Genomic DNA, 18,747 nt, shown 5'->3' on the forward strand with positions numbered 1-18,747 from the left:
AAACCCCACAGTACCCCTGAAATGCATAGAAAACTGCTTTTTTTTGGCACAGCCAATCAATAAATTGGGGGTTCAAAAAACCCCACAGTACCCCTGAAATGCATAGAAAACTGCTTTTTTTTGGCACAGCCAATAAAAAAATTGGGGGTTCAAAAAACCCCACAGTACCCCTGAAATGCATAGAAAACTGCTTTTTTTTGGCACAGCCAATACAAAAATTGGGGGTTCAAAAAACCCCACAGTACCCCTGAAATGCATAGAAAACTGCTTTTTTTTGGCACAGCCAATAAAAAAATTGGGGGTTCAAAAAACCCCACAGTACCCCTGAAATGCATAGAAAACTGCTTTTTTTTGGCACAGCCAATAAAAAAATTGGGGGTTCAAAAAACCCCACAGTACCCCTGAAATGCATAGAAAACTGCTTTTTTTTGGCACAGCCAATAAAAAAATTGGGGGTTCAAAAAACCCCACAGTACCCCTGAAATGCATATAAAACTGCTTTTTTTTGGCACAGCCAATAAAAAAATTGGGGGTTCAAAAAACCCCACAGTACCCCTGAAATGCATAGAAAACTGCTTTATTTTGGCACAGCCAATAAAAAAATTGGGGGTTCAAAAAACCCCACAGTACCCCTGAAATGCATAGAAAACTGCTTTTTTTTGGCACAGCCAATACAAAAATTGGGGGTTCAAAAAACCCCACAGTACCCCTGAAATGCATAGAAAACTGCTTTTTTTTGGCACAGCCAATAAAAAAATTGGGGGTTCAAAAAACCCCACAGTACCCCTGAAATGCATAGAAAACTGCTTTTTTTTGGCACAGCCAATAAAAAAATTGGGGGTTCAAAAAACCCCACAGTACCCCTGAAATGCATAGAAAACTGCTTTTTTTTGGCACAGCCAATACAAAAATTGGGGGTTCAAAAAACCCCACAGTACCCCTGAAATGCATATAAAACTGCTTTTTTTTGGCACAGCCAATAAAAAAATTGGGGGTTCAAAAAACCCCACAGTACCCCTGAAATGCATAGAAAACTGCTTTTTTTTGGCACAGCCAATACAAAAATTGGGGGTTCAAAAAACCCCACAGTACCCCTGAAATGCATAGAAAACTGCTTTTTTTTGGCACAGCCAATAAAAAAATTGGGGGTTCAAAAAACCCCACAGTACCCCTGAAATGCATAGAAAACTGCTTTTTTTTGGCACAGCCAATACAAAAATTGGGGGTTCAAAAAACCCCACAGTACCCCTGAAATGCATATAAAACTGCTTTTTTTTGGCACAGCCAATAAAAAAATTGGGGGTTCAAAAAACCCCACAGTACCCCTGAAATGCATAGAAAACTGCTTTTTTTTGGCACAGCCAATAAAAAAATTGGGGGTTCAAAAAACCCCACAGTACCCCTGAAATGCATAGAAAACTGCTTTTTTTTGGCACAGCCAATAAAAAAATTGGGGGTTCAAAAAACCCCACAGTACCCCTGAAATGCATAGAAAACTGCTTTTTTTTGGCACAGCCAATAAAAAAATTGGGGGTTCAAAAAACCCCACAGTACCCCTGAAATGCATAGAAAACTGCTTTTTTTTGGCACAGCCAATAAAAAAATTGGGGGTTCAAAAAACCCCACAGTACCCCTGAAATGCATAGAAAACTGCTTTTTTTTGGCACAGCCAATCAATAAATTGGGGGTTCAAAAAACCCCACAGTACCCCTGAAATGCATAGAAAACTGCTTTTTTTTGGCACAGCCAATAAAAAAATTGGGGGTTCAAAAAACCCCACAGTACCCCTGAAATGCATAGAAAACTGCTTTTTTTTGGCACAGCCAATACAAAAATTGGGGGTTCAAAAAACCCCACAGTACCCCTGAAATGCATAGAAAACTGCTTTTTTTTGGCACAGCCAATAAAAAAATTGGGGGTTCAAAAAACCCCACAGTACCCCTGAAATGCATAGAAAACTGCTTTTTTTTGGCACAGCCAATAAAAAAATTGGGGGTTCAAAAAACCCCACAGTACCCCTGAAATGCATAGAAAACTGCTTTTTTTTGGCACAGCCAATAAAAAAATTGGGGGTTCAAAAAACCCCACAGTACCCCTGAAATGCATATAAAACTGCTTTTTTTTGGCACAGCCAATAAAAAAATTGGGGGTTCAAAAAACCCCACAGTACCCCTGAAATGCATAGAAAACTGCTTTATTTTGGCACAGCCAATAAAAAAATTGGGGGTTCAAAAAACCCCACAGTACCCCTGAAATGCATAGAAAACTGCTTTTTTTTGGCACAGCCAATACAAAAATTGGGGGTTCAAAAAACCCCACAGTACCCCTGAAATGCATAGAAAACTGCTTTTTTTTGGCACAGCCAATAAAAAAATTGGGGGTTCAAAAAACCCCACAGTACCCCTGAAATGCATAGAAAACTGCTTTTTTTTGGCACAGCCAATAAAAAAATTGGGGGTTCAAAAAACCCCACAGTACCCCTGAAATGCATAGAAAACTGCTTTTTTTTGGCACAGCCAATACAAAAATTGGGGGTTCAAAAAACCCCACAGTACCCCTGAAATGCATATAAAACTGCTTTTTTTTGGCACAGCCAATAAAAAAATTGGGGGTTCAAAAAACCCCACAGTACCCCTGAAATGCATAGAAAACTGCTTTTTTTTGGCACAGCCAATACAAAAATTGGGGGTTCAAAAAACCCCACAGTACCCCTGAAATGCATAGAAAACTGCTTTTTTTTGGCACAGCCAATAAAAAAATTGGGGGTTCAAAAAACCCCACAGTACCCCTGAAATGCATAGAAAACTGCTTTTTTTTGGCACAGCCAATACAAAAATTGGGGGTTCAAAAAACCCCACAGTACCCCTGAAATGCATATAAAACTGCTTTTTTTTGGCACAGCCAATAAAAAAATTGGGGGTTCAAAAAACCCCACAGTACCCCTGAAATGCATAGAAAACTGCTTTTTTTTGGCACAGCCAATAAAAAAATTGGGGGTTCAAAAAACCCCACAGTACCCCTGAAATGCATAGAAAACTGCTTTTTTTTGGCACAGCCAATAAAAAAATTGGGGGTTCAAAAAACCCCACAGTACCCCTGAAATGCATAGAAAACTGCTTTTTTTTGGCACAGCCAATACAAAAATTGGGGGTTCAAAAAACCCCACAGTACCCCTGAAATGCATATAAAACTGCTTTTTTTTGGCACAGCCAATAAAAAAATTGGGGGTTCAAAAAACCCCACAGTACCCCTGAAATGCATAGAAAACTGCTTTTTTTTGGCACAGCCAATAAAAAAATTGGGGGTTCAAAAAACCCCACAGTACCCCTGAAATGCATAGAAAACTGCTTTTTTTTTGCCAAAACGCTAGAAAGGTCAAAGGTCAAAAGGTCAAAGGTCAAAAGGTCAAAGGTCAAAAGGTCAAAGGTCAAATCGCTAGAAAGGTCAAAAATCAAAACGTCAAAGGTCAAAACGCTAGAAAGGTCAAAGGTCAAAAGGTCAAAGGTCAAAAGGTCAAATCGCTAGAAAGGTCAAAATGCCACGATGCGTTTTTTCATCGCTAGAAAGGTCAAAGGTCAAAACACTAGAAAGGTCAAAGGTCAAAACCCCTGAAATGCATAGAAAACTGCTTTTTTTTGGCACAGCCAATAAAAAAATTGGGGGTTCAAAAAACCCCACAGTACCCCTGAAATGCATAGAAAACTGCTTTTTTTTGGCACAGCCAATCAATAAATTGGGGGTTCAAAAAACCCCACAGTACCCCTGAAATGCATAGAAAACTGCTTTTTTTTGGCACAGCCAATAAAAAAATTGGGGGTTCAAAAAACCCCACAGTACCCCTGAAATGCATAGAAAACTGCTTTATTTTGGCACAGCCAATAAAAAAATTGGGGGTTCAAAAAACCCCACAGTACCCCTGAAATGCATAGAAAACTGCTTTTTTTTGGCACAGCCAATACAAAAATTGGGGGTTCAAAAAACCCCACAGTACCCCTGAAATGCATAGAAAACTGCTTTTTTTTGGCACAGCCAATAAAAAAATTGGGGGTTCAAAAAACCCCACAGTACCCCTGAAATGCATAGAAAACTGCTTTTTTTTGGCACAGCCAATAAAAAAATTGGGGGTTCAAAAAACCCCACAGTACCCCTGAAATGCATAGAAAACTGCTTTTTTTTGGCACAGCCAATACAAAAATTGGGGGTTCAAAAAACCCCACAGTACCCCTGAAATGCATATAAAACTGCTTTTTTTTGGCACAGCCAATAAAAAAATTGGGGGTTCAAAAAACCCCACAGTACCCCTGAAATGCATAGAAAACTGCTTTTTTTTGGCACAGCCAATACAAAAATTGGGGGTTCAAAAAACCCCACAGTACCCCTGAAATGCATAGAAAACTGCTTTTTTTTGGCACAGCCAATAAAAAAATTGGGGGTTCAAAAAACCCCACAGTACCCCTGAAATGCATAGAAAACTGCTTTTTTTTGGCACAGCCAATACAAAAATTGGGGGTTCAAAAAACCCCACAGTACCCCTGAAATGCATATAAAACTGCTTTTTTTTGGCACAGCCAATAAAAAAATTGGGGGTTCAAAAAACCCCACAGTACCCCTGAAATGCATAGAAAACTGCTTTTTTTTGGCACAGCCAATAAAAAAATTGGGGGTTCAAAAAACCCCACAGTACCCCTGAAATGCATAGAAAACTGCTTTTTTTTGGCACAGCCAATAAAAAAATTGGGGGTTCAAAAAACCCCACAGTACCCCTGAAATGCATAGAAAACTGCTTTTTTTTGGCACAGCCAATACAAAAATTGGGGGTTCAAAAAACCCCACAGTACCCCTGAAATGCATATAAAACTGCTTTTTTTTGGCACAGCCAATAAAAAAATTGGGGGTTCAAAAAACCCCACAGTACCCCTGAAATGCATAGAAAACTGCTTTTTTTTGGCACAGCCAATAAAAAAATTGGGGGTTCAAAAAACCCCACAGTACCCCTGAAATGCATAGAAAACTGCTTTTTTTTTGCCAAAACGCTAGAAAGGTCAAAGGTCAAAAGGTCAAAGGTCAAAAGGTCAAAGGTCAAAAGGTCAAAGGTCAAATCGCTAGAAAGGTCAAAAATCAAAACGTCAAAGGTCAAAACGCTAGAAAGGTCAAAGGTCAAAAGGTCAAAGGTCAAAAGGTCAAATCGCTAGAAAGGTCAAAATGCCACGATGCGTTTTTTCATCGCTAGAAAGGTCAAAGGTCAAAACACTAGAAAGGTCAAAGGTCAAAACCCCTGAAATGCATAGAAAACTGCTTTTTTTTGGCACAGCCAATACAAAAATTGGGGGTTCAAAAAACCCCACAGTACCCCTGAAATGCATAGAAAACTGCTTTTTTTTGGCACAGCCAATCAATAAATTGGGGGTTCAAAAAACCCCACAGTACCCCTGAAATGCATAGAAAACTGCTTTTTTTTGGCACAGCCAATAAAAAAATTGGGGGTTCAAAAAACCCCACAGTACCCCTGAAATGCATAGAAAACTGCTTTTTTTTGGCACAGCCAATACAAAAATTGGGGGTTCAAAAAACCCCACAGTACCCCTGAAATGCATAGAAAACTGCTTTTTTTTGGCACAGCCAATACAAAAATTGGGGGTTCAAAAAACCCCACAGTACCCCTGAAATGCATAGAAAACTGCTTTTTTTTGGCACAGCCAATAAAAAAATTGGGGGTTCAAAAAACCCCACAGTACCCCTGAAATGCATAGAAAACTGCTTTTTTTTGGCACAGCCAATAAAAAAATTGGGGGTTCAAAAAACCCCACAGTACCCCTGAAATGCATATAAAACTGCTTTTTTTTGGCACAGCCAATAAAAAAATTGGGGGTTCAAAAAACCCCACAGTACCCCTGAAATGCATAGAAAACTGCTTTATTTTGGCACAGCCAATAAAAAAATTGGGGGTTCAAAAAACCCCACAGTACCCCTGAAATGCATAGAAAACTGCTTTTTTTTGGCACAGCCAATACAAAAATTGGGGGTTCAAAAAACCCCACAGTACCCCTGAAATGCATAGAAAACTGCTTTTTTTTGGCACAGCCAATAAAAAAATTGGGGGTTCAAAAAACCCCACAGTACCCCTGAAATGCATAGAAAACTGCTTTTTTTTGGCACAGCCAATAAAAAAATTGGGGGTTCAAAAAACCCCACAGTACCCCTGAAATGCATAGAAAACTGCTTTTTTTTGGCACAGCCAATACAAAAATTGGGGGTTCAAAAAACCCCACAGTACCCCTGAAATGCATATAAAACTGCTTTTTTTTGGCACAGCCAATAAAAAAATTGGGGGTTCAAAAAACCCCACAGTACCCCTGAAATGCATAGAAAACTGCTTTTTTTTGGCACAGCCAATACAAAAATTGGGGGTTCAAAAAACCCCACAGTACCCCTGAAATGCATAGAAAACTGCTTTTTTTTGGCACAGCCAATAAAAAAATTGGGGGTTCAAAAAACCCCACAGTACCCCTGAAATGCATAGAAAACTGCTTTTTTTTGGCACAGCCAATACAAAAATTGGGGGTTCAAAAAACCCCACAGTACCCCTGAAATGCATATAAAACTTTTTTTTGGCACAGCCAATAAAAAAATTGGGGGTTCAAAAAACCCCACAGTACCCCTGAAATGCATAGAAAACTGCTTTTTTTTGGCACAGCCAATAAAAAAATTGGGGGTTCAAAAAACCCCACAGTACCCCTGAAATGCATAGAAAACTGCTTTTTTTTGGCACAGCCAATACAAAAATTGGGGGTTCAAAAAACCCCACAGTACCCCTGAAATGCATAGAAAACTGCTTTTTTTTGGCACAGCCAATAAAAAAATTGGGGGTTCAAAAAACCCCACAGTACCCCTGAAATGCATAGAAAACTGCTTTTTTTTGGCACAGCCAATACAAAAATTGGGGGTTCAAAAAACCCCACAGTACCCCTGAAATGCATATAAAACTGCTTTTTTTTGGCACAGCCAATAAAAAAATTGGGGGTTCAAAAAACCCCACAGTACCCCTGAAATGCATAGAAAACTGCTTTTTTTTGGCACAGCCAATAAAAAAATTGGGGGTTCAAAAAACCCCACAGTACCCCTGAAATGCATAGAAAACTGCTTTTTTTTTGCCAAAACGCTAGAAAGGTCAAAGGTCAAAAGGTCAAAGGTCAAAAGGTCAAAGGTCAAAAGGTCAAAGGTCAAATCGCTAGAAAGGTCAAAAATCAAAACGTCAAAGGTCAAAACGCTAGAAAGGTCAAAGGTCAAAAGGTCAAAGGTCAAAAGGTCAAATCGCTAGAAAGGTCAAAATGCCACGATGCGTTTTTTTCATCGCTAGAAAGGTCAAAGGTCAAAACACTAGAAAGGTCAAAGGTCAAAACCCCTGAAATGCATAGAAAACTGCTTTTTTTTGGCACAGCCAATAAAAAAATTGGGGGTTCAAAAAAACCCACAGTACCCCTGAAATGCATAGAAAACTGCTTTTTTTTGGCACAGCCAATACAAAAATTGGGGGTTCAAAAAACCCCACAGTACCCCTGAAATGCATATAAAACTGCTTTTTTTTGGCACAGCCAATAAAAAAATTGGGGGTTCAAAAAACCCCACAGTACCCCTGAAATGCATAGAAAACTGCTTTTTTTTGGCACAGCCAATACAAAAATTGGGGGTTCAAAAAACCCCACAGTACCCCTGAAATGCATAGAAAACTGCTTTTTTTTGGCACAGCCAATAAAAAAATTGGGGGTTCAAAAACCCCCACAGTACCCCTGAAATGCATATAAAACTGCTTTTTTTTGGCACAGCCAATACAAAAATTGGGGGTTCAAAAAACAGTACCCCTGAAATGCATAGAAAACTGCTTTTTTTTGGCACAGCCAATACAAAAATTGGGGGTTCAAAAAACCCCACAGTACCCCTGAAATGCATATAAAACTGCTTTTTTTTGGCACAGCCAATAAAAAAATTGGGGGTTCAAAAAACCCCACAGTACCCCTGAAATGCATAGAAAACTGCTTTTTTTTGGCACAGCCAATAAAAAAATTGGGGGTTCAAAAAACCCCACAGTACCCCTGAAATGCATAGAAAACTGCTTTTTTTTGGCACAGCCAATACAAAAATTGGGGGTTCAAAAAACCCCACAGTACCCCTGAAATGCATAGAAAACTGCTTTTTTTTGGCACAGCCAATAAAAAAATTGGGGGTTCAAAAAACCCCACAGTACCCCTGAAATGCATAGAAAACTGCTTTTTTTTGGCACAGCCAATACAAAAATTGGGGGTTCAAAAAACCCCACAGTACCCCTGAAATGCATATAAAACTGCTTTTTTTTGGCACAGCCAATAAAAAAATTGGGGGTTCAAAAAACCCCACAGTACCCCTGAAATGCATAGAAAACTGCTTTTTTTTGGCACAGCCAATAAAAAAATTGGGGGTTCAAAAAACCCCACAGTACCCCTGAAATGCATAGAAAACTGCATTTTTTTTGCCAAAACGCTAGAAAGGTCAAAGGTCAAAAGGTCAAAGGTCAAAAGGTCAAAGGTCAAAAGGTCAAAGGTCAAATCGCTAGAAAGGTCAAAAATCAAAACGTCAAAGGTCAAAACGCTAGAAAGGTCAAAGGTCAAAGGGTCAAAGGTCAAAAGGTCAAAGGTCAAAAGGTCAAAGGTCAAATCGCTAGAAAGGTCAAAAATCAAAACGTCAAAGGTCAAAACGCTAGAAAGGTCAAAGGTCAAAAGGTCAAATCGCTAGAAAGGTCAAAATGCCACGATGCGTTTTTTCATCGCTAGAAAGGTCAAAGGTCAAAACACTAGAAAGGTCAAAGGTCAAAACCCCTGAAATGCATAGAAAACTGCTTTTTTTTGGCACAGCCAATAAAAAAATTGGGGGTTCAAAAAAACCCACAGTACCCCTGAAATGCATAGAAAACTGCTTTTTTTTGGCACAGCCAATAAAAAAATTGGGGGTTCAAAAAACCCCACAGTACCCCTGAAATGCATAGAAAACTGCTTTTTTTTGGCACAGCCAATACAAAAATTGGGGGTTCAAAAAACCCCACAGTACCCCTGAAATGCATAGAAAACTGCTTTTTTTTGGCACAGCCAATAAAACAATTGGGGGTTCAAAAACCCCCACAGTACCCCTGAAATGCATATAAAACTGCTTTTTTTTGGCACAGCCAATAAAAAAATTGGGGGTTCAAAAAACAGTACCCCTGAAATGCATAGAAAACTGCTTTTTTTTGGCACAGCCAATAAAAAAATTGGGGGTTCAAAAAACCCCACAGTACCCCTGAAATGCATAGAAAACTGCTTATTTTTTTGCCAAAACGCTAGAAAGGTCAAAGGTCAAAAGGGCAAAGGTCAAAGGTCAAAAGGTCAAAGGTCAAATCGCTAGAAAGGTCAAAAATCAAAACGTCAAAGGTCAAAACGCTAGAAAGGTCAAAGGTCAAAAGGTCAAAGGTCAAAAGGTCAAATCGCTAGAAAGGTCAAAAATCAAAACGTCAAAGGTCAAAACGCTAGAAAGGTCAAAGGTCAAAAGGTCAAAGGTCAAAAGGTCAAATCGCTAGAAAGGTCAAAATGCCACGATGCGCTTTTTTCATCGCTAGAAAGGTCAAAGGTCAAAACACTAGAAAGGTCAAAGGTCAAAACCCCTGAAATGCATAGAAAACTGCTTTTTTGGCACAGCCAATAAAAAAATTGGGGGTTCAAAAAACCCCACAGTACCCCTGAAATGCATAGAAAACTGTTTTTTTTTTGGCACAGCCAATACAAAAATTGGGGGTTCAAAAAACCCCACAGTACCCCTGAAATGCATAGAAAACTGCTTTTTTTTTGTCACAGCCAATAAAAAAATTGGGGGTTCAAAAAAACCCCACAGTACCCCTGAAATGCATAGAAAACTGCTTTTTTTTGGCACAGCCAATACAAAAATTGGGGGTTCAAAAGACCCCACAGTACCCCTGAAATGCATAGAAAACTGCTTTTTTTTGGCACAGCCAATAAAAAAATTGGGGGTTCAAAAAACCCCACAGTACCCCTGAAATGCATAGAAAACTGCTTTTTTTTGGCACAGCCAATACAAAAATTGGGGGTTCAAAAAACCCCACAGTACCCCTGAAATGCATAGAAAACTGCTTTTTTTTGGCACAGCCAATAAAAAAATTGGGGGTTCAAAAAACCCCACAGTTCCCCTGAAATGCATAGAAAACTGCTTTTTTTTGGCACAGCCAATACAAAAATTGGGGGTTCAAAAAACCCCACAGTACCCCTGAAATGCATAGAAAACTGCTTTTTTTTGGCACAGCCAATAAAAAAATTGGGGGTTCAAAAAACCCCACAGTACCCCTGAAATGCATAGAAAACTGCTTTTTTTTTGCACAGCCAATACAAAAATTGGGGGTTCAAAAAACCCCACAGTACCCCTGAAATGCATAGAAAACTGCTTTTTTTTGGCACAGCCAATACAAAAATTGGGGGTTCAAAAAAACCCACAGTACCCCTGAAATGCATAGAAAACTGCTTTTTTTTGGCACAGCCAATAAAAAAATTGGGGGTTCAAAAAACCCCACAGTACCCCTGAAATGCATAGAAAACTGCTTTTTTTTGGCACAGCCAATACAAAAATTGGGGGTTCAAAAAAACCCCACAGTACCCCTGAAATGCATATAAAACTGCTTTTTTTTGGCACAGCCAATAAAAAAATTGGGGGTTCAAAAAACCCCACAGTACCCCTGAAATGCATAGAAAACTGCTTTTTTTTGGCACAGCCAATAAAAAAATTGGGGGTTCAAAAAACCCCACAGTACCCCTGAAATGCATAGAAAACTGCTTTTTTTTGGCACAGCCAATACAAAAATTGGGGGTTCAAAAAACCCCACAGTACCCCTGAAATGCATAGAAAACTGCTTTTTTTTGGCACAGCCAATAAAAAAATTGGGGGTTCAAAAAACCCCACAGTACCCCTGAAATGCATAGAAAACTGCTTTTTTTTGGCACAGCCAATCAATAAATTGGGGGTTCAAAAAACCCCACAGTACCCCTGAAATGCATAGAAAACTGCTTTTTTTTGGCACAGCCAATAAAAAAATTGGGGGTTCAAAAAACCCCACAGTACCCCTGAAATGCATAGAAAACTGCTTTTTTTTGGCACAGCCAATACAAAAATTGGGGGTTCAAAAAACCCCACAGTACCCCTGAAATGCATAGAAAACTGCTTTTTTTTGGCACAGCCAATAAAAAAATTGGGGGTTCAAAAAACCCCACAGTACCCCTGAAATGCATAGAAAACTGCATTTTTTGGCACAGCCAATAAAAAAATTGGGGGTTCAAAAAACCCCACAGTACCCCTGAAATGCATAGAAAACTGATTTTTTTTGGCACAGCCAATAAAAAAATTGGGGGTTCAAAAAACCCCACAGTACCCCTGAAATGCATATAAAACTGCTTTTTTTTGGCACAGCCAATAAAAAAATTGGGGGTTCAAAAAACCCCACAGTACCCCTGAAATGCATAGAAAACTGCTTTATTTTGGCACAGCCAATAAAAAAATTGGGGGTTCAAAAAACCCCACAGTACCCCTGAAATGCATAGAAAACTGCTTTTTTTTGGCACAGCCAATACAAAAATTGGGGGTTCAAAAAACCCCACAGTACCCCTGAAATGCATAGAAAACTGCTTTTTTTTGGCACAGCCAATAAAAAAATTGGGGGTTCAAAAAACCCCACAGTACCCCTGAAATGCATAGAAAACTGCTTTTTTTTGGCACAGCCAATAAAAAAATTGGGGGTTCAAAAAACCCCACAGTACCCCTGAAATGCATAGAAAACTGCTTTTTTTTTGCCAAAACGCTAGAAAGGTCAAAGGTCAAAAGGTCAAAGGTCAAAAGGTCAAAGGTCAAATCGCTAGAAAGGTCAAAAATCAAAACGTCAAAACGCTAGAAAGGTCAAAGGTCAAAAGGTCAAAAGGTCAAAGGTCAAAAGGTCAAAGGTCAAATCGCTAGAAAGGTCAAAAATCAAAACGTCAAAGGTCAAAACGCTAGAAAGGTCAAAGGTCAAAAGGTCAAATCGCTAGAAAGGTCAAAATGCCACGATGCGTTTTTTTCATCGCTAGAAAGGTCAAAGGTCAAAACACTAGAAAGGTCAAAGGTCAAAACCCCTGAAATGCATAGAAAACTGCTTTTTTTTGGCACAGCCAATAAAAAAATTGGGGGTTCAAAAAAACCCACAGTACCCCTGAAATGCATAGAAAACTGCTTTTTTTTGGCACAGCCAATAAAAAAATTGGGGGTTCAAAAAACCCCACAGTACCCCTGAAATGCATAGAAAACTGCTTTTTTTTGGCACAGCCAATACAAAAATTGGGGGTTCAAAAAACCCCACAGTACCCCTGAAATGCATAGAAAACTGCTTTTTTTTGGCACAGCCAATAAAACAATTGGGGGTTCAAAAACCCCCACAGTACCCCTGAAATGCATATAAAACTGCTTTTTTTTGGCACAGCCAATAAAAAAATTGGGGGTTCAAAAAACAGTACCCCTGAAATGCATAGAAAACTGCTTTTTTTTGGCACAGCCAATAAAAAAATTGGGGGTTCAAAAAACCCCACAGTACCCCTGAAATGCATAGAAAACTGCTTATTTTTTTGCCAAAACGCTAGAAAGGTCAAAGGTCAAAAGGGCAAAGGTCAAAGGTCAAAAGGTCAAAGGTCAAATCGCTAGAAAGGTCAAAAATCAAAACGTCAAAGGTCAAAACGCTAGAAAGGTCAAAGGTCAAAAGGTCAAAGGTCAAAAGGTCAAATCGCTAGAAAGGTCAAAAATCAAAACGTCAAAGGTCAAAACGCTAGAAAGGTCAAAGGTCAAAAGGTCAAAGGTCAAAAGGTCAAATCGCTAGAAAGGTCAAAATGCCACGATGCGCTTTTTTCATCGCTAGAAAGGTCAAAGGTCAAAACACTAGAAAGGTCAAAGGTCAAAACCCCTGAAATGCATAGAAAACTGCTTTTTTGGCACAGCCAATAAAAAAATTGGGGGTTCAAAAAACCCCACAGTACCCCTGAAATGCATAGAAAACTGTTTTTTTTTTGGCACAGCCAATACAAAAATTGGGGGTTCAAAAAACCCCACAGTACCCCTGAAATGCATAGAAAACTGCTTTTTTTTTGTCACAGCCAATAAAAAAATTGGGGGTTCAAAAAAACCCCACAGTACCCCTGAAATGCATAGAAAACTGCTTTTTTTTGGCACAGCCAATACAAAAATTGGGGGTTCAAAAGACCCCACAGTACCCCTGAAATGCATAGAAAACTGCTTTTTTTTGGCACAGCCAATAAAAAAATTGGGGGTTCAAAAAACCCCACAGTACCCCTGAAATGCATAGAAAACTGCTTTTTTTTGGCACAGCCAATACAAAAATTGGGGGTTCAAAAAACCCCACAGTACCCCTGAAATGCATAGAAAACTGCTTTTTTTTGGCACAGCCAATAAAAAAATTGGGGGTTCAAAAAACCCCACAGTTCCCCTGAAATGCATAGAAAACTGCTTTTTTTTGGCACAGCCAATACAAAAATTGGGGGTTCAAAAAACCCCACAGTACCCCTGAAATGCATAGAAAACTGCTTTTTTTTGGCACAGCCAATAAAAAAATTGGGGGTTCAAAAAACCCCACAGTACCCCTGAAATGCATAGAAAACTGCTTTTTTTTTGCACAGCCAATACAAAAATTGGGGGTTCAAAAAACCCCACAGTACCCCTGAAATGCATAGAAAACTGCTTTTTTTTGGCACAGCCAATACAAAAATTGGGGGTTCAAAAAAACCCACAGTACCCCTGAAATGCATAGAAAACTGCTTTTTTTTGGCACAGCCAATAAAAAAATTGGGGGTTCAAAAAACCCCACAGTACCCCTGAAATGCATAGAAAACTGCTTTTTTTTGGCACAGCCAATACAAAAATTGGGGGTTCAAAAAAACCCCACAGTACCCCTGAAATGCATATAAAACTGCTTTTTTTTGGCACAGCCAATAAAAAAATTGGGGGTTCAAAAAACCCCACAGTACCCCTGAAATGCATAGAAAACTGCTTTTTTTTGGCACAGCCAATAAAAAAATTGGGGGTTCAAAAAACCCCACAGTACCCCTGAAATGCATAGAAAACTGCTTTTTTTTGGCACAGCCAATACAAAAATTGGGGGTTCAAAAAACCCCACAGTACCCCTGAAATGCATAGAAAACTGCTTTTTTTTGGCACAGCCAATAAAAAAATTGGGGGTTCAAAAAACCCCACAGTACCCCTGAAATGCATAGAAAACTGCTTTTTTTTGGCACAGCCAATCAATAAATTGGGGGTTCAAAAAACCCCACAGTACCCCTGAAATGCATAGAAAACTGCTTTTTTTTGGCACAGCCAATAAAAAAATTGGGGGTTCAAAAAACCCCACAGTACCCCTGAAATGCATAGAAAACTGCTTTTTTTTGGCACAGCCAATACAAAAATTGGGGGTTCAAAAAACCCCACAGTACCCCTGAAATGCATAGAAAACTGCTTTTTTTTGGCACAGCCAATAAAAAAATTGGGGGTTCAAAAAACCCCACAGTACCCCTGAAATGCATAGAAAACTGCATTTTTTGGCACAGCCAATAAAAAAATTGGGGGTTCAAAAAACCCCACAGTACCCCTGAAATGCATAGAAAACTGATTTTTTTTGGCACAGCCAATAAAAAAATTGGGGGTTCAAAAAACCCCACAGTACCCCTGAAATGCATATAAAACTGCTTTTTTTTGGCACAGCCAATAAAAAAATTGGGGGTTCAAAAAACCCCACAGTACCCCTGAAATGCATAGAAAACTGCTTTATTTTGGCACAGCCAATAAAAAAATTGGGGGTTCAAAAAACCCCACAGTACCCCTGAAATGCATAGAAAACTGCTTTTTTTTGGCACAGCCAATACAAAAATTGGGGGTTCAAAAAACCCCACAGTACCCCTGAAATGCATAGAAAACTGCTTTTTTTTGGCACAGCCAATAAAAAAATTGGGGGTTCAAAAAACCCCACAGTACCCCTGAAATGCATAGAAAACTGCTTTTTTTTGGCACAGCCAATAAAAAAATTGGGGGTTCAAAAAACCCCACAGTACCCCTGAAATGCATAGAAAACTGCTTTTTTTTTGCCAAAACGCTAGAAAGGTCAAAGGTCAAAAGGTCAAAGGTCAAAAGGTCAAAGGTCAAATCGCTAGAAAGGTCAAAAATCAAAACGTCAAAACGCTAGAAAGGTCAAAGGTCAAAAGGTCAAAAGGTCAAAGGTCAAAAGGTCAAAGGTCAAATCGCTAGAAAGGTCAAAAATCAAAACGTCAAAGGTCAAAACGCTAGAAAGGTCAAAGGTCAAAAGGTCAAATCGCTAGAAAGGTCAAAATGCCACGATGCGTTTTTTTCATCGCTAGAAAGGTCAAAGGTCAAAACACTAGAAAGGTCAAAGGTCAAAACCCCTGAAATGCATAGAAAACTGCTTTTTTTTGGCACAGCCAATAAAAAAATTGGGGGTTCAAAAAAACCCACAGTACCCCTGAAATGCATAGAAAACTGCTTTTTTTTGGCACAGCCAATACAAAAATTGGGGGTTCAAAAAACCCCACAGTACCCCTGAAATGCATATAAAACTGCTTTTTTTTGGCACAGCCAATAAAAAAATTGGGGGTTCAAAAAACCCCACAGTACCCCTGAAATGCATAGAAAACTGCTTTTTTTTGGCACAGCCAATACAAAAATTGGGGGTTCAAAAAACCCCACAGTACCCCTGAAATGCATAGAAAACTGCTTTTTTTTGGCACAGCCAATAAAAAAATTGGGGGTTCAAAAAACCCCACAGTACCCCTGAAATGCATATAAAACTGCTTTTTTTTGGCACAGCCAATAAAAAAATTGGGGGTTCAAAAAACAGTACCCCTGAAATGCATAGAAAACTGCTTATTTGTTTGCCAAAACGCTAGAAAGGTCAAAGGTCAAAAGGGCAAAGGTCAAAAGGTCAAAGGTCAAAAGGTCAAAGGTCAAATCGCTAGAAAGGTCAAAAATCAAAACGTCAAAGGTCAAAACGCTAGAAAGGTCAAAGGTCAAAAGGTCAAAAGGTCAAATCGCTAGAAAGGTCAAAAATCAAAACGTCAAAGGTCAAAACGCTAGAAAGGTCAAAGGTCAAAAGGTCAAAGGTCAAAAGGTCAAATCGCTAGAAAGGTCAAAATGCCACGATGCGCTTTTTTCATCGCTAGAAAGGTCAAAGGTCAAAACACTAGAAAGGTCAAAGGTCAAAACCCCTGAAATGCATAGAAAACTGCTTTTTTTGGCACAGCCAATAAAAAAATTGGGGGTTCAGAAAACCCCACAGTACCCCTGAAATGCATAGAAAACTGTTTTTTTTTTGGCACAGCCAATACAAAAATTGGGGGTTCAAAAAACCCCACAGTACCCCTGAAATGCATAGAAAACTGCTTTTTTTTTGTCACAGCCAATAAAAAAATTGGGGGTTCAAAAAAACCCCACAGTACCCCTGAAATGCATAGAAAACTGCTTTTTTTGGCACAGCCAATACAAAAATTGGGGGTTCAAAAAACCCCACAGTACCCCTGAAATGCATAGAAAACTGCTTTTTTTTGGCACAGCCAATAAAAAAATTGGGGGTTCAAAAAACCCCACAGTACCCCTGAAATGCATAGAAAACTGCTTTTTTTTGGCACAGCCAATACAAAAATTGGGGGTTCAAAAAACCCCACAGTACCCCTGAAATGCATAGAAAACTGCTTTTTTTTGGCACAGCCAATAAAAAAATTGGGGGTTCAAAAAACCCCACAGTACCCCTGAAATGCATAGAAAACTGCTTTTTTTTGGCACAGCCAATACAAAAATTGGGGGTTCAAAAAACCCCACAGTACCCCTGAAATGCATATAAAACTGCTTTTTTTTGGCACAGCCAATAAAAAAATTGGGGGTTCAAAAAACCCCACAGTACCCCTGAAATGCATAGAAAACTGCTTTTTTTTGGCACAGCCAATAAAAAAATTGGGGGTTCAAAAAACCCCACAGTACCCCTGAAATGCATAGAAAACTGCTTTTTTTTGGCACAGCCAATACAAAAATTGGGGGTTCAAAAAACCCCACAGTACCCCTGAAATGCATAGAAAACTGCTTTTTTTTGGCACAGCCAATAAAAAAATTGGGGGTTCAAAAAACCCCACAGTACCCCTGAAATGCATAGAAAACTGCTTTTTTTTGGCACAGCCAATACAAAAATTGGGGGTTCAAAAAACCCCACAGTACCCCTGAAATGCATATAAAACTGCTTTTTTTTGGCACAGCCAATAAAAAAATTGGGGGTTCAAAAAACCCCACAGTACCCCTGAAATGCATAGAAAACTGCTTTTTTTTGGCACAGCCAATAAAAAAATTGGGGGTTCAAAAAACCCCACAGTACCCCTGAAATGCATAGAAAACTGCTTTTTTTTGGCACAGCCAATACAAAAATTGGGGGTTCAAAAAACCCCACAGTACCCCTGAAATGCATAGAAAACTGCTTTTTTTTGGCACAGCCAATAAAAAAATTGGGGGTTCAAAAAACCCCACAGTACCCCTGAAATGCATAGAAAACTGCTTTTTTTTGGCACAGCCAATCAAAAAATTGGGGGTTCAAAAAACCCCACAGTACCCCTGAAATGCATAGAAAACTGCTTTTTTTTGGCACAGCCAATACAAAAATTGGGGGTTCAAAAAACCCCACAGTACCCCTGAAATGCATAGAAAACTGCTTTTTTTTGGCACAGCCAATAAAAAAATTGGGGGTTCAAAAAACCCCACAGTACCCCTGAAATATATAGAAAACTGCTTTTTTTGGCACAGCCAATAAAAAAATTGGGGGTTCAAAAAACCCCACAGTACCCCTGAAATGCATAGAAAACTGCTTTTTTTTTGGCACAGCCAATAAAAAAATTGGGGGTTCAAAAAACCCCACAGTACCCCTGAAATGCATAGAAAACTGCTTTTTTTTGGCACAGCCAATAACAAAATTGGGGGTTCAAAAAACCCCACAGTACCCCTGCAATGCATATAAAACTGCTTTTTTTTGGCACAGCCAATAAAAAAAGTTGGGGGTTCAAAAAACCCCACAGTACCCCTGAAATGCATAGAAAACTGCTTTATTTTGGCACAGCCAATAAAAAAATTGGGGGTTCAAAAAACCCCACAGTACCCCTGAAATGCATAGAAAACTGCTTTTTTTTGGCACAGCCAATACAAAAATTGGGGGTTCAAAAAAACCCACAGTACCCCTGAAATGCATAGAAAACTGCTTTTTTTTGGCACAGCCAATAAAAAAATTGGGGGTTCAAAAAACCCCACAGTACCCCTGAAATGCATAGAAAACTGCTTTTTTTTGGCACAGCCAATAAAAAAATTGGGGGTTCAAAAAACCCCACAGTACCCCTGAAATGCATAGAAAACTGCTCTTTTTTTTGCCAAAACGCTAGAAAGGTCAAAGGTCCAAAGGTCAAAGGTCAAAAGATCAAAGGTCAAAAGGTCAAAGGTCAAATCGCTAGAAAGGTAAAAAATCAAAACGCCAAAGGTCAAAACGCTAGAAAGGTCAAAGGTCAAAAGGTCAAATCGCTAGAAAGGTCAAAATGCCACGATGCGCTTTTTTCATCGCTAGAAAGGTCAAAGGTCAAAACACTAGAAAGGTCAAAGGTCAAAACCCCTGAAATGCAT

Source organism: Electrona antarctica (genome assembly GCF_951216825.1).
Source record: "Electrona antarctica genome assembly, chromosome: 16".
NCBI lineage: Eukaryota > Metazoa > Chordata > Actinopteri > Myctophiformes > Myctophidae > Electrona > Electrona antarctica.